Here is a 7,665-nt window from a genome sequence, read left to right on the forward strand (position 1 = left end):
TGGAGACGCAAACGTGAGAGTTCTACATACGCTACGCGCCGAATGCGTGGGACGCTTATAGTTTCGCGTACGCAACAATCTGTTGTAGGAGGCCTTGACAACGTAAATATCGTTGTTTCCGCATGTCTACTTGCGCCCTTTCCTGACCGACATAAACGCTATTTCAGCCAAGTTCGTTCAAGACGAGCTGAAATCGGAGCAATTGCATATTCTCACACCTCGCAAACAGCGCGTCCGTGCTACCTTGTGCTGCATTCTCTGCCTTAGTCCTAAGCTGCAAAATGCCTCGCAGCTTTCTTTGTGATCACCATTATCTGTGCTCTCGTGGACTTCCAAAAGCGCAAACACGCAGCACAACACTACGGTTACTAACCACACGCACCGTCGGCACGGTCGGATGCGATCTTGAAACTGCTCTCGGCTGTTTCGTGATATCGCGTGAGCAGCTCGCAGAGCCGGTCCCGTACGTGGGGCGCCCAACGCAAAGGCGCGGATTTAGCGTGCGTACGTGAGATGCGACGGGGCTCCCTAGGTTCTGCGCATGCGCACTTCAATTCCGCAAGATCTTCACATACGTAGCGCTTCTACATACATGAAACTAAAACTGTGTAATCTTACTCCTGTACATACTCCAGAGCTTGACAGACGATCATAAATTCTTGTTCGCTTGACGGGTTATTCAACATTACCTTTGTTCACCTACTCTTACACTTTCTCGGTTAAGGTCCTCAATCAATTGTTGCAATGTGTCCCCAGCGTTACTGAACAGGACAATGTCATCGGCAAGCTCAAGGTTGTTGAGATAGTCGCCGTTGATAGTCGCCCTTGATCCTTCCCAGTCTAATAGCTTGAATACTTCTTCTAAACATGCAATTAATATAATTGGAGAGACTGTGCCTCCTTCTCTGACCGTTTTCTCGATGAGTATTTTAGATGCGAAGCATCTTATGGTCGGGGCTATGTCACTCACTCCCTCCCTCCCTCCGCCGTGCGGCGTCCACACCCCTACTGCGCATGCGCATCCTCCTCCCCCTCCTCTCCTCTCCTTGTCTCATCTCCTCTCCTCTCGGCATTCCTCCTCTCCTCTCCGACGCTCCTCTCCTCTCCGGATTGCGCAACGAATGGCAACACCTGCGGCTCCGCGCGCGATAATGCGAAGCAGCTTAGGTTGGAGGCACGACGGTAGGCGCCCCAGAGGCACCGGCAAGTCACCAACGCCGCGCGCGTTCGGTGCGAACGCGGGAAAAACGCCGACGGCGTCGAGAACAGTTCTGCGCGTTGCTGGTGCTGCTGCATGTCCAAGTTTATACAGCTGATAAAACTACCTTGAGTCGACCCCATGGCTGCTTCGCGTACTACTCAGGAGTCCCCTACGTGAAGATGGTGTAATTTTTTTTCACTTTTTTTAAGGTAATTAAAAAATTTGAAGCCACAACTATCATTGAGGCAGAATCGAAGCCTGAAAAGTTGCGAATACGGGCACTGTGGCTGAACCCAAATATGGAATTTACATATAAACAAATTAATTATTGAGTTGGCAGCCGTATGCGTCAAGCACCATGGCCATGAAGTGAAATTCATTCATTCCTTCAGCACAACCCATACGATATGCACTTACACCGCTAATTTCACAGAAATGCCGTAGCTTTCTCCAAACGCACTCAATTAAGTAAGTGATCGAACTGTGTGCCGCCGGGAGAGCGCACAAGGCAGCGTAATTCGAGCGCCGTAAGTGCGGATCTTGCTTATACGACGTTCTTTAGTGACCGCGCTTAGCGTCGTGCACGCTTCATATTCAAAGAGAGTTTGAAGAGTCTTGAACCGTGCAAGTTTTTCACCTCCATCTTCATCCTCATTATCAACGCCTTTTCTATTCTTTCTTTCTACACCCATTCCCTTCCCCCAACGCCGAGTAGCAGGTCAGAACATTGATTCAGGCCAACCCCTCAGCTTTTCTCTCATAATAAATATTCTTGCGTTGAGGCAAACACAACAGGAAAACGTATTTACACTATACTTACAAGGCGATCAAGCGTTCAACCATATGACCGAGCGCGTGCGCCAGATCATCAGCGTCTTCTTGATCCACGCTCCTCTTGAGGACTAGTACCGTGACCCCCGGCTGCTCAAGCACCGTCACGGTGCTTGCTAGGTGCGGGCTAGTGGCAAGGTTTAAGGCGGGATACGTGAACAACGTCAGTAGGAGATTAAACGGTTGGCGAGGAAGAATCGAGCGGGCCAATCTCACGTGACGTCTATTGCACGGCGTAAGATGCAGTAGGGTCCGCAGTACCGCGAAAGCAATTTTTCTGAGAGTGTAACACGCCGAGTCGGAGTCCATAGAAGCACAAGGGCACCCGAAGTATAGATAACGTCGCGACGACGGGAGTCATAGCGGTGCTTCTGGTGGCCTTGCGTATATTAGGGCGATGGCGAGCAATTTGGCGCGCCTCATCACCTCGGCAAAAGGTCATCGCGAGCGTACTCAGTTGGCAAACCGACGGCATCAGGGATGATAGTGTCAAAAGGTAACGTTGGGTGGCGGCCAAACAGAACATAGAAGGGTGAAAAAGCTGGCAGATCCCATGCCCTGTGGGAATCGATGTTATGCGGAGCAGTGTGCGGGGAGCCTACCAAGTTGACTAAACGACCATGAGAGCCCCAAGACGTAGGTGGCTCTTTCATGACCTACTTGACGTGCATCTCCTGACATTCATGTCATGAGTGTTCAGGAGTCCCTTTAGCTACAACTAAGAGACATTAAGGCGAAAGCCTTAGTCATGCCCATGACTATGACTTCTACCACCATCTTTTAGTGTTTCCTTTACTTAGTACCGACGTCCGAACCCATTTCAGTGGTTTTTGAGTGCTAATCATTTTACGCGGAGTGACTGTCATTTTTGCTCATCACGGTCAAGACTATGAATTAGACCAACAACCTTAGCTTTTTCCTTTACCATCCCCATCCGAACCCATTCCAGTGGTTTTTGAGCTTTAATATTTTTTCGCTGAGTCATTGTCATTTTTGCTGAGTCATGCTCATCACTATGATTTCTACCACCAACATTGAGTATTTCCTTCACTTAGTGTCCAGGTCCGAACCTGTTCAGTAGTTTTTGAGTGTTAATATTGTCACGCGCTAAGGCAAGAGCAAGCAACAGTACCAGCAGCCAGACACGAAGAATGCCAGACACGAAGGGACGGTTCTCCAGCTGACGCGGGATCTTCGACATCATCGTTTTCTTCGCCGTTCTTGCTGGGCACGCAATGCTGATCGTTTGCTGGCTCAAAACACCAGGTGGCATTATTCCCCCTCCCAATGAAGCATCAACTCGATGCTCAAACACAAGACTTTCACGGAAAGTACACAAATTAGGTAAGGCACACACAAAAAAAATGGAACGCGCTAGCCCACATACGGACATGCACACGAGGCAAAAAATGCGTTCTGTGGACGGGAACAAAAGAAATCGTTTCGCATTTCTTCGGAAGACGACGCGACTACAGCAAAAATAAAGTTTGTCAATACCAGGAATTAGGGACATTTCGTACAGTTTCCTTTTTTCGCCACCACGTGGCGTATCGACCTTAAAGAATTCGAAATTCCCGCTATGACGTAGGCTATGACGCACAACTAAAGAAAACGCAATAAAAAGAAACACACCCTGAAGCTGTGGCTTCACCTCGGTGCTTGGAAACGAGCGCGCTTGTGTATCAGCGTTATCTCGAAGACGGCCAGCTACTTGCTCTACTGACAATGAATCGAGGGTTTTGCTAGACACTTCGCCAGAAAGCTCGTCCGCATTCTGGAGAGATGTCTGATCGAGATAACGGCTCCCGCGAAGCTTCCGATGAATATATGTTTTTTTTTTTTTCCTTGAGCAGACTTTTTATTTGTACACCACTGTGGCCACGGTCTTGCGTATACGTCAGGGTTCTGTTTCATGGGTTTCCTATAAAACTGGTGTGATCCATTGTTTAGGAGGAAGCTTTAGCTCGGGCCTATCTTCGATGCCGGATTATCAAATACATGTAAAATGCAGGAATCCCTTTCGGCAATCACTACACTTCAACTTTTTTTTTCTAAATTCATCATAACTCATCAAATTTGGTGCATTGGTTGCTCTGAGAAACTACTTCCGATTTCCCATGTATTTCGATAGGAGCCCCCAAGCTCAATGTTCCCCCTAAGTTCGAGCTTGAATAAAATACTTGTTGGCAAGATACGTTTGTAAACGTGTGTTCGTGAGCTAATGAGCTAGAGCACTGGCTTACTGAGCTCAACGGCAGAGGATATGTTTACAAAGCGTCTTGGGAAGGAATAGGAGAAAAGAAACGGAGCAGGCTGGTATGTTATTCAGAAGCGTGTCTGGTTGGCTAAAAATTACTAAATGCGTTGGTCGTCATACCACCTTCCGTTCCATCAGCATAATTTCTATTTCATTCCGCTAGTATTGTGCTATTATTGTCAGTCAATCGAGATTAGAACACCGGTGTCATGGCATTGTATTCCGTCGCAATTCTTTATCGCCGTCACTTCAGAATCCTCTCATCGTCGTCATGCAGTCGTCCTTATATACCCTCGTCGTTCTATCGACATCATTCCTACCTCGTAATTCCATCGTCGTCACTGCATGCACCGTCGGCCTGCGGTCCTTGTTCTACCATCGTGAGGTAACATTGGCGAGCGATGGTCATAACAAATCGGGTCAATCAAGGAGACAGTGTATGGCCGCATATAGCCGAATCACTTGAAAATGAGGAGAAACACTACGAATTCTAAACAAAGATGTCTTAGCTAACACGGTGTGTCGCTTCTTGTTCACTAGATTGTGTAAATGCTAATCGCATTAACTTCGATAATCATCTTAACATGGGTTCTGCAGGAATTCTTTCGTCTTCGCGACACTAACTAACTCTTGTCCACATTGTTCCCAGCCTAATAACACCTCGAATTCCTAGAGGTGATCGTGCTCAGGCATGTGACGGACGACCCGAAGTTTGATGGAGGTAGCGGTATGATTTCGACAGCGGTGCCGCCTATCGACAAGGGGAAATACATTTGGATGGGTGGGAATAGCGGCGAAAGGCACACTTCAAGAGTTGCTAGACATCACAGATTTGAATCAACCTGACAAAGAGTTAGAAATATATATGCATTGCAGTCGCGCTAAAGAAATTGAAAATTATTGGATTGGTGCGAGACTCGCTGCAAAAACATTCATTAGACTGTGTCAGGTATCCGAGCTATCCTTAACGGGAATTAATGAGCTGAGTTTCGATAGAGCTCGTTACATTTTTCAAGAGAGGGAGACGTGCCTAGAAGCAGAGTCGACTGCAATATTTTGTTACTGCACAAAAATATCTAGATTTTCGGCGTGATCATTTTAAATGAAAAACAAAAATTAAATAAGTTTTCAAGAATTACTTAGAGTACATTGATAAAATTGTAGCAAACAAATTCTGAAAAGTTAATTTGCAACTTTTTTGTGTCCTAAGGCACAGGGCAACTTACTACTGGTTTCCATTAATTTTGTTCGTTATATTTTCAAGCGAGTTGAATATTCTGCCGTAGGTTAATTCACAATTAGCCCAACTAATTAAACTGAGACTTTCAAGTGTATATTGTTCTTGGACAAATGCTTTAAGACTACGCGGATGCTGCAAAATTTATCAACATTGCTGAGGGGAATATGAAAAACAAAATAGAAATGCAAAGCACTTTATTGCCTCGTAAATTTTTATTTTGAATGCTATTTCCACTCGTTAAGTGGCGCGACCCTCGTGTTCGCAGCCTTGTATATGTTTTTGTAGCACTAGGTGCGTTATCTGCGAATTTACGTGTATAAGCAAGCAGATCATACTTTAATCTGGCGGAGAAAAAAAACAAGGGAAGCCTACGTTGTAGATGCACTGTACTGAAACACAATTAGACAGAGTCTAAATTTGCATATATTTCTAAACAAGGGTGCCTAAATTGTCGATTGAAAAATTGACAGCATTATAATGAAACCGAATAAAGCAATAAAGATGGCATGTTCCGCGTGAAAATATGATGAGCGTTAGCCTTGTGGGTCAACAATTTCTGTTTAATGAAAAAAAAAGCTTCTAGTGGCCGTGTATTATCGTATTTTTGAAAACCAGTAACCAGCGTATCTAAATTTACATTCGCGCCAAAATTATTCGCTCGAGTTCCATCACTGTATCCGAATGACTATATGAGAATAAAAAGTGAGATTTAATGGCGGGCGGCGGCGTGTATGGTAGTGTTCACCTATGCCTTCGCTATAGTATGTTGCCGCACACTTTAAAGCACGAGCATGGTGATCAACCGATGTGCTTTTTTACAACTTCATCCCTAAATGTAAGCCGGGGTTCTCCCACTCGCGGTTGTTGCCAGCCTGATCCCTCCCTATTTTCTTAACTGTCGATTGTATGGTTTGTTTTTATACCAAATATTCACATAATAATCTATAATCTGTGGGTGTTCGGCTAGTATAAAGTAACCATAAAGAAGGGATGCAGGGCAAAAACTTGCTATGATGCAGCTTGAAGACCGCCCGGCGGCCGTTGATCACATGACAGTATCTTCACAATAATCGAGAACGCGAGCTAGCTTCGTAAAGGCAAAAGGGATAATGGGTGGAACAGAACCGGGCCGGCCAAAGAATGGTACTTTCGGGCTCGGGCCAGGCCCGGACCTAAAAAACCGGCCCGTGCAGTGCTCTACTTCAGATAGACTGAGCAGCAGATTCCCATACTGTCACGTAGTAGTGACGCTGAAGTAAACAGTCGTAAAACTGTGTATGACGAAACTGATTCTTTATTGGGCGAACATGTGCCCACAAAAGCAAGCTACACTCAAAGCACAACGAAAGCGGTGAACACAGTCGGCGATCGTCGAAATCTGATCAGCGGCGAAACGCGTCGGCTTTTATACATCAGTCATCGAAGGCCCCAGAATAACCCCTGGTACCTAAAGTCTTATATAGGGACTTTACTGGTACCCGCATCTCTTCCAGAAAGATCTAGATAATTCGCGTCTCTCATAAAATCAGATTACATGAGCGTCTGTGACAAAAGACAACGGATAGAAGCATCGATAACGTTCGAGAAACTTCCCATAGATGCAGGCGCGTCCTGTGCCTAGCGATAACGTTTAACATCTTTAGCCGGTGAAAAGCGGTCACCGGTGAAAGATAAACATGTATACGTGTCAATATGATTATGAAAGATTGAGTAAAACAATTTAAGACGTAACCTGCTTCCCTGTTCAAGCAAAAGGATCCAGTCAAGTTATTTTTTCCTCCTACACTTAGAAAGTGGTTGTATATCCCCAGGTCGAACAGTGTCGCGACGAATTGGACTTTTTCTAGAGCATTAATATGCAAAAAATTTATTGTTGGGCTTTGCGTACCAAAACCACAATCTGATTACGAGGCACGCCATGGTGGGGGACTCCGGATTACTTTAGGCCACCTGGGGTTCTTTAACGTTCACCCAATGCTGCATTGATATGCACATCAGAAACTGCATTCAACACAGGGCATGCCTACATCAACATTGGTAAAATTTGTCTTTTACGCTGCTCTTTTACGTTAATATTTATGTGTTTTAAACTTTGTTGCAAGTGAAGGGCATGCCCGGCATTTCTAACTACGGTAT

Source organism: Dermacentor silvarum, chromosome 10 (assembly GCF_013339745.2).
Source record: "Dermacentor silvarum isolate Dsil-2018 chromosome 10, BIME_Dsil_1.4, whole genome shotgun sequence".
Classification (NCBI taxonomy): domain Eukaryota; kingdom Metazoa; phylum Arthropoda; class Arachnida; order Ixodida; family Ixodidae; genus Dermacentor; species Dermacentor silvarum.